Source organism: Chiloscyllium plagiosum, chromosome 7, assembly GCF_004010195.1.
Source record: "Chiloscyllium plagiosum isolate BGI_BamShark_2017 chromosome 7, ASM401019v2, whole genome shotgun sequence".
NCBI lineage: Eukaryota > Metazoa > Chordata > Chondrichthyes > Orectolobiformes > Hemiscylliidae > Chiloscyllium > Chiloscyllium plagiosum.
Genome location: NC_057716.1, coordinates 18,127,134 through 18,136,061, shown reverse-complemented (window position 1 = coordinate 18,136,061; position 8,928 = coordinate 18,127,134).

Below are 8,928 nucleotides of genomic sequence, written 5' to 3'. Positions count from 1 at the left end.
ATATGAATAGGAGGGTTTAGAGGGATATGGGCCAAGTGCTAGCAAATGGGACTAGATTAGGTTGGGATATCTGATCAGCATGGACGAGTTGGTGAAGGGCTTTTGCCTGAAACATCAATTTTCCTGCTCCTCGGATGCTATCTGGCCTGCTGTGCTTTTCCAGTACCACTCTGATCTAAACTCTGGTTTCCAGCATCTGCAGTCCTCACTTTTGCCAATTTGGATCGAAGGGTCTGTTTCCGTGCTGTACATCTCTATGACTCTATGTCCTGAGTGAGTGATTAGAGTGTGCTGAGGTCACATGGAATGAGTAGTGAGCGGTGGGTTTAGGAGAGTGAGGGAAGGTATTGTAGGCAACAGTCAAAGTGATGGAACGTGAGGCTTCGTGGGAGGTGAGTGTAGTCACTGAGATAGAGTAAAAATGAGGTATTGGAGAGAAGAGTGTGACACTTACACTGGTGAAGCAGAGAACGTTGTTGACCTTCTTCCTCTGCTGGGTGTTCCTCCAGATGCCTGACCTGGGTGGCAGCCTCAAACCAGGCTGGCAGGCTTGGTGTCATGATCTGTATTGCCATCTGTGGCAGGGGCGAACATCCTCCTCTGGCCAACCCCATTCTCTAGAAGATACAGATCTGTATCTACAAAGGGGGGGCAGGTGGGCAATTTGTCACATCTAGGACAAATATCACAAACTCTGCAGAGCACCTCTGGGCTGGCAGTGCTTTACCCTGGGTATATAATGAGCTTGTAGAAACCTCCCTGACACCAGAAATAACAGGATATCCTGGCTGTGGCAACTAACTCTAGTTATGGCAAGTTGGAAAGTTGGGCTAGCTCTGATGAAAAGGGGACTCATAGGGGTGGGATAGGTAGTCAATGAGGCACATTGGTGTGTGGTACAGAGTTAATGAGGCACAGCGGGGGACTTGGTAGTTAATGAGGCACAGAGTGGGTTAGGTAGTCAATGAGGCACAATGGAGGGATAGGTAGTTAATGAGGCACAGTGGAGGGATAGGTAGCTAATGAGGCACAGAGTGGGTAAGGTGGTTAATGAAACACAGTGAAGGGATAGGTAGCTAATGAGGCACAGTATGGGGAGGTAATTAATGAGGCACATTGGGGTGTGGTACAGAGTTAATGAGGCACACTGGAGGAGTTGGTAGTTGATGAGGCACAGTGGAGGGAGGAGGTAATTTATGAAGCACATTGGGGTGGGTTAGGTAGTTAATGAGGCAGAGTGGGTGAATAGGTAGTTAATGAGACACAGTGGGGGTGGGTGGGTAGTTAATGAGACAGTAGAGGCGGGTAGGTAGTTAATGAGGCATAGTGGGGGTGGGTGGGTAATTAATGAGGCACAGTGGGGTGGGTGGGTAATTAATGAGGCACAGTGGGAGGGTAATTAGTTATTGAGATGCACTATGGGGTAGCTAGTTAATGAGGCGCAGTGTGGGGTAGGTAGTTAATGAGACACAGTGTGGGGCGAGGTAGTTAATAAGGCACATTGTGGGAATAGGTAGTTAATGAGGCACATTGGGGGAATAGGTAGTTAATGAGGCACATTGGAGTAGAGTAGATAGTCAATGAGGTGGGTTTTGGACAACAACTTGAGAAGCTCACTAGGCCTTGTGGATAGAATCTCTCCATAAAACTCAACAAAAGTGACATGTAGCCATAATATGATCAGATTCAGCCCCTTGATTAGATCACCCCTTGGTCCTGTGATCTTGAGGGATTTCAAGATGCAACCTTCCCCAATTATTTAAATCTTTTAGCATCAGTACATGGAAATACAGGAAATAGGAACCAGACTAGACCATTCACATCTTTGATTCTGCTCTGCCGTTCAATATGATCCTGACAGTGCCATTTGATATTTCCCTAGAAGTGCTCAAAATGCAATACAGAGGAACCTTGATTATCTGAACGAGATGGGCGGGCAGTATTTCGTTCAGATAATTGATTATTCGGTTAATTGATTCAATGCCTCTCCTCTGGGGCACGGAGTTTTCTGAAGTTTCCATTTTTCTCTCTCTGCCTGCCTTGCTCCCTCTCTGTCTCAAGTTTTGTTTCTGAGCAGACACACACTTGTGTGTAAGGGACCTGCGGCATTGCTAAAGCCTCCCGTTGCCCCCCCCCCCTGCCCCAACCCCCATCAATTCAATGGGATTGACACAGCGAGCACTTGGCTACGTCCGCTCCCCGTTCAGGAGACTAGGCAGTAGCAAACTGCGCATGAGCCCCCAGCCCCAGTCTGACCCTCCATCCCGCCCCCGTCCATGCCCCCCCCACCGGGGTAGCCAGATTGGATACCAACAGTAAGACTGCTGCTGCCTTTGAGGGGTGAGTCTCAAAATAGCACGCACACACACACAGTGTTTTACTGCACCATTTGACAAGTTCCCACTCTGCCCTGTACAGGACAATATTGGAGAGATTATCTGGGGAAGGGGGGTTTAGGGTACACCCCTGTGTAGAACACCAGGGAAAGTGTGAAGAGAGAGAGAGGGCAGGCAGTCAGTCATTTGGAGATGGTGCTTGGGCTCCCATCGATGTCCAGGACTGTTCTCGGCAGCATTTCAGTAAGCCAGGTTCATTTTTAATCACTGTAAACAAAAGATGTGATTAGTGTTGAAACATCCCCTTGATGCAATGTTTCTATCTGGACTTTGAAATCATCTTCGGATAATCTGAAATTTGGATAATTGATATTCGGATAATCGAGGTTCCTCTGTATATCCATTGATAGAATCGGAACAAGGTGCTATTCTAGCTGAAGAAGTTTCTATTGCAGCATCCTTGAGGTAACAGACAGCAATCCCTTTCACTTATTTCTTGTACCTTTCCACTAGTGTTAGTGATTTCAGGACTTGGACCTCTAAATTTCTCTGCTCTTCCACAATTTCTGGTTTCTCCCCATTTTGAGCCTACTCTGATCTTTCATTCATGGATCCAAGATGGATTATCCCATAACAGCCCACAGTGAGCACTCTCATAACCCATCAATGTCCCCTTCCAATGTTTTGCACTCAACTGCCTGCCACCTAAATTATCAGCAAACTTGGGAAATGGCTCCCTGATTATTCCTTCTCTCTCCGAGAGTACGGATATTGAGAAATATTCTCAAGGCTTTGTTTGGCATTGTCTGCAGGGCTGAATATCGCTTTTATTATCACTTTGAGTCAATCTGGATTCAGCGCTTGTGGCTTGGCACTGACCGGTGCTCGAAATGATTTCTTTTCCTTGCGTCCTGCTTCTTTGATGAGTAGCTTAGCTGCTGTAAATTGTAAGAAAATGTAACTGGTCTCCCAGGGAATTCTGAAATCAGGAAGTTAATAGATGAGGAAAAGTTTGGGTGGGATTGGATTCTATGAAGGAAGCATTTCTTTTTTATCTTTTGGGATTTATTTCAACTCACAAACCAACCAGCAGAGTTGAATTGATGCTGACTGCCCACACAATCAACTATCACATTGTGCAACTGTGTTTCATCAGAGCCAAAACCGCATTGCACTGTTCAATCACATCCACAATCCACTTGACATCATATAACAGTGATCTCAACCGCTAACAAAAGTTATCATGGGAACAGTAACTGAAAAAAAAAACGTGCATAGCACCCTTCGCCACCTAAGGGTGGCTCAAAGCTATTGTAGCCAAATAAGTACTTTTGAAGTGTCACTTTTCTTGCAATGTAGCAGACAGGGACAGAAGGATGCATTACATTAATGTTACTGAACTAACAATCCATGTTAATGCTCTGGTGATGCAGATTCACATTTCACTGCAGCAGTTAGTAGAACTTAGATTCAATGAATTAAATCTGGACTTGGAAGTGCATCTCAGTAATAATAATGGATTGTTTTCAAAGCCCATCTGTTTGACTCGTATTCTTTCGAGAAGGAAATCTGCCATCGAAGGTGGATCTGGCCTAGATGTAAGTCCAGACTCACCAGCAGTTAGGTCGATTCTAAATTGACCTCTGGAATGGCTGAGCAAACCACTCAGTTCGAGGACAATTAGAGATGGTCAGCAACCATTGCTCTTGCCAGCAATGCTTACGTCCCCATGAATTCAGAAAAGGTGGGGGCAAATTTGAACGCAGAAATCTCCCATGAACAGCCATGTGATAATGTCCGGATTATCTTTATTCATGATGTTAATTGAGGAATAAATACTTGGAGAGGGCACTCACAATAATGAGCCGGCTCTTCTTCAACGCAGAGCCATGAAATCTTGTACATCTGCCACTGCAAGCAGATGGGTCTTTATTTTAACATCTCACCTAAAAAAGCACTCCCACCTCTGACAATTTGTCACACTCTCAGTTCTATGCCAGGGCATTAGACTTAATTTTTGTGCACCCATTCTGCAGTGGTACTTGATCGCACAATCTTCTACCCCAAAACTAAGCATATTTCCAACTGGCTCGCAAGCATATTTCGTTACTCAGTCTTTTCATCATCACTCAACATCATCACATTCAGTGTTGCAGGCTCAATACTTATTAAATTTCCTGGCACCCTCATATCACTAAACCACTATTTGCATTTAAACGGCATCCATAAAGTAGTAAAATATCCAAAGACCTAGCATTGCTTTACCCAACAATGACAACAATGGAAATCCGTACATGCACTTTAGTGTAATTTTTCTGTAACATTATAGATACTGCCCTGCATGGTATGAATCTGTATATTCATGCCTGCAAAATGTCAAAAATTACACGGTTAAACTTTACAAACGTAATAATGTGTGGAATGCAATTAAAATGTCCTTTCAATTAATAATGCAAATAGATTATTAATTCAAACGACATGTTAAAACTTAAAAGGGGCAATACTTGTAAATTTAACAGAAACTGGAATTTCAAGCACCAGTAGCTTTCTGGCTTATACAGCTGTGGTTGCTTTATTAAAAATATTTTTCTTAACTTGCCAATTTGCAATGGTTTCAAGTTCTCTTTTTGAGAGATATAACATACCTTTTTTTAAAATTGGTAATTAAAACACTTTGTTTTGTCTGATGACTTGGTCTGACAACATAAGTTTCCACTTTTAAAAACTGAAAGAATGGATTCATGTCATCTCAAGTATCCCCGATGGAGCAACGTAGAGTCTCCGTCTTAAACCTGGTCTTTGCAATCCTGTACCTTTTGGTGAACTGGATGAGGGTGTATTTTTAAAAAGCCAGAAGTATATCAACCACATCATTCTAACCTCGACTGCAGAGCTCATCACAAAAAAAGCATTGTCAAAGCATTACTTCACAAAGTTGGATCGCTCAATGACCTCACAGATTTGCACTGTGACAGGATTGACAAAAGGACAAAGTATTGTTGCACCATCAATCTATGTCTCCCTGCATCTTTGGGAATCCTGTAAAACTGGGGTACTCCTGGTCACTCATGTTATATCTTCATTAGGAAGTGTATGAAAAGGCTAGCTCTGGCATTCAACAAATCAGTTGTTTAATTGATTCTTCGATTGGCTTATGTTGGAGATGTGAAGAACCGCTTCCACAGACTTTGAGTCTTTGTTCTGATATTTCGCACAATTTGTATATGCCTTCTCTAGTGAAGAACCACACCCGAAGGCTGATAAACTGAATTAGTTGAGCTATGATCCATGTATCATTGGGCACAATACCAAGAAGGGGCTATCAAAGACCTCCTGTACTTCACAGAATCACTGAATTGCTATGGTGTGGAAGGACATCATTCGTCCCATTGCCTCCATCTGTATTTAATTTATCTTCTGGTAATGCACCTCTTCATCCTCTTGCTATAGTGGAAAGGAATGCAAAACCATCACATTTCTCTACAAGATGTCTGCTGGGGATTAAAGGTCATTTTTACAATGACATAGTGAGGAAGCTGCAGTATTAAAAACATTAGTGGCTAAAACTTTAAATTGGCACCTTAAAGTCAAAAAGGAAGATATTCAAGGCTGAAATGGATAGATTTGTAATCAGTAAGAGAATCAAGAGTTATAGAGAAAAGTGGAATTGAGGATTATGCAATCAGCCATGATCTCATTGAATAGTAGAGCAGACTCAATGGGCTGAATGGCCGATTGCTGCTCCTACATCTTATGGTTTCATATAATACCAATATCAGAAATTGCAATGTTGTAATTGTTTTGGGCCATTACATTGAATACATTATGGGTACCATATTGCTGGATCTTGTGCAAACAGGGGAAGGATTAATAGGAGATGTGTGGGGTACCAATGGACCAGTCCAGGAGGAAGTTTATAAACAATGCAGAACCATAACTGAAGCCTATTAACCACATTGTCATTGTGTATCACCATAAAGCAGGCACTTTGAGATGTACAGTGCGCAACACTGCAATGCTCAGATCTATAGCTCCAGTACATTGTTGTGGTTTGTATGGCATTTGCTCAAATATGCAGTTAGCCCAGCCAAGTCAGTTGGACATGCTAGATCTTACGTATGATTTGCTAAAATTTAAATGTTGCTAAAAAAGAAAAAAGATGTGAAAAGGGGGGCGGAGGGGTAAAGCCTTTACCTAGTGGAGGCCTTTAGGCATTGTCAGGAGAACTGAGAGGTGGAATGTCCTTGCGTTTTGATTCAGTTTTACACTTTAATTAAACCTGACTGTTTCCTCCTGCACAGGAAACAGAAATTGGCTTTGCAGATCCAGAATGGTTTTAAAGTCCTGTTTTCGGTTCATTTTGGCAGCCCATCTCTGACTTTTGTACATTTTGTGCATCTGTTTGTAAAGCAGGAAGTTGCTTAATGTTTAAAGAAAAAAGGGAGTTGGAGGAGGGAAGAGGAATTACTTTTAGAGCTTTTATGTTTACAATGACTCATTCCTCTGTTGAGCTTGTTGCTAACACTCCACTGCGGATGGTCAAAGCTGCACAAGATACAGTTACTGATATTGTAGACCTCCCAGGTACTGGATTTGCATGGTGGAGTTGAGGATTGTGTGATCAGCCATGATCTCATTGAATGATAAAGCAGACTCAATGGGCTGAATGGCCGATTGCTGCTCTTATATCTTATGGTTTCATATAATACCAATATCAGAAATTACAATGTTGTCATTGTTTTGGGCCATTACGTTGAATACATTATGGGTAGCATATTGGTGGATCTTGTGCAAACAGGGAAGAATTAATGGGACACATGTGCTCAGTTTTCCTGGTTGGCTGTGGTAAGCGGAGCGTTTGCATAATTTCCCCCCGTCTGGGTGCCAACTTCCTACCCTGAATCAGATTTGCCCCTCCCACCACTCGGCTTCCAGTAATAAACAATATTGGCATTGCAAGTGGCATAGATAGCAACGTAACATTTTACAGTGGGATATTGATAGATCAAGTGAATGGGCAAAACTGTGTTCAGTGGATGTATATGTTGGTAAATACAAGTTCATAATGTTTGGACCTGAAAAGGATAAAACAGGCACCTTTTCAAAAGGTGAATGAATTGAGTTAGAGAAGGAAGCTGGAGACTTGGAGAGGCCAGATTCCCAGATCATTAGAAGGTCATGAATGTTAATTGTATAAATTGAGATTAAGAACCATACAGGTAGAGGTCATTGATTGGATGATCGGACATATAAAAATACGCTTAGGGATCACGTGGCACTGTGGACGTGTATATCCCTGGGCTAGAAGCCCCAAGTTTAAATCCGACCTACTTCAGAAGTGTGTCATAACATTTCACTAACAATATCAGTGGTTAAAAAAAAACAAAAAAAAGTGCTGGAAATGTTTTGTCAAACACAATTAGTCTTCAGGCTATGATCTTGGGTTCTTGTGACACAGTGGTAGTGTTCTTATCTCTTGGGCCTGAAGATCCCGGTTTAGGTGCTATCTGCCCGAAGGTGAATTGTAACATATCAGACTAGGATGATAAAAATAGTTCTGAAGAGACACTGACTGACATGCATGTAGATTCAAGTCAGGAGATTTCGACCTGTAATGGTTCACTCTGTGAATAATTCTCCACAAAAAAGATTGATGTGTTTCTTCCTCCACCAACTATAAACCATGAGCAACTTAAGAAGACAGTCAAACAAGTTTATGTAATGCTGGCCTTGATATACAGAGGGTAAAAGTTGTGCCATATCTATATAACAGCCTGGACTACTGTGAGGTGCCGTTCCTTAAGAAGGTTGATTGATCTTGGAGGAAGTATGGTGTATATTTATCAGAATTATACCTGGACTGCAAAGGGTTAAATTACACCGAGAGAGTACATAATCTAGGTTTGTATTCCCTGGAATGCAGCAAGTTCAGGGAATCATTTGATACAGGGTTTCAAGTTAATTAGAGGATGATTATTTCACTTGGCCAATCAAAGGCAGATCAAATTTAGCTCAGTTGTTTAGCTGTGCCCACTGTTCACAAAGACTGTTGCCAAGGGCTTAGGGGTTGCCGAATAAAGCAAGCATCTTTCCCAAGTTGGCACATCCTGCATATAGCAGAGGCGGCACAAGTATAGCAGATCCAAGATCCAACCTTTTTCTGACCTGCCATCCATTAGATCTATCTCTAAACCTCTGGAAAAGGACTGTAATTATTTGCTTGGAGTGTGAGGGAGTTGAAAGTCTGTCTAGTTTTCAGTGCACAACAGAACCCCTCAAGAATGAGGTTTGTGAGGTCTTGGAACGCATGAAATGTCGATAGCTAACTTTATTGTGTCTCCTGTACCTGCCCCAGGCAGGAATTTCAGGGTTTAATGTGCACCATAAAAAATGGAGGTGTAGTAAATGTGAATATTTAGTTAGAAGGAACATTTGCCCAGGCGCGTTTTTAGAATAACAAAATGTTATTCAGGTGACCAAACCTAGTCATTCAAAGAAATCAAAGGGTTCAAAACTAGTTTTGGAATCCTTTTTTTATCCAACAAGAAGAAAAGGCAGTGATGGATTTCAATAAAAGTGTTTAATATTTGGG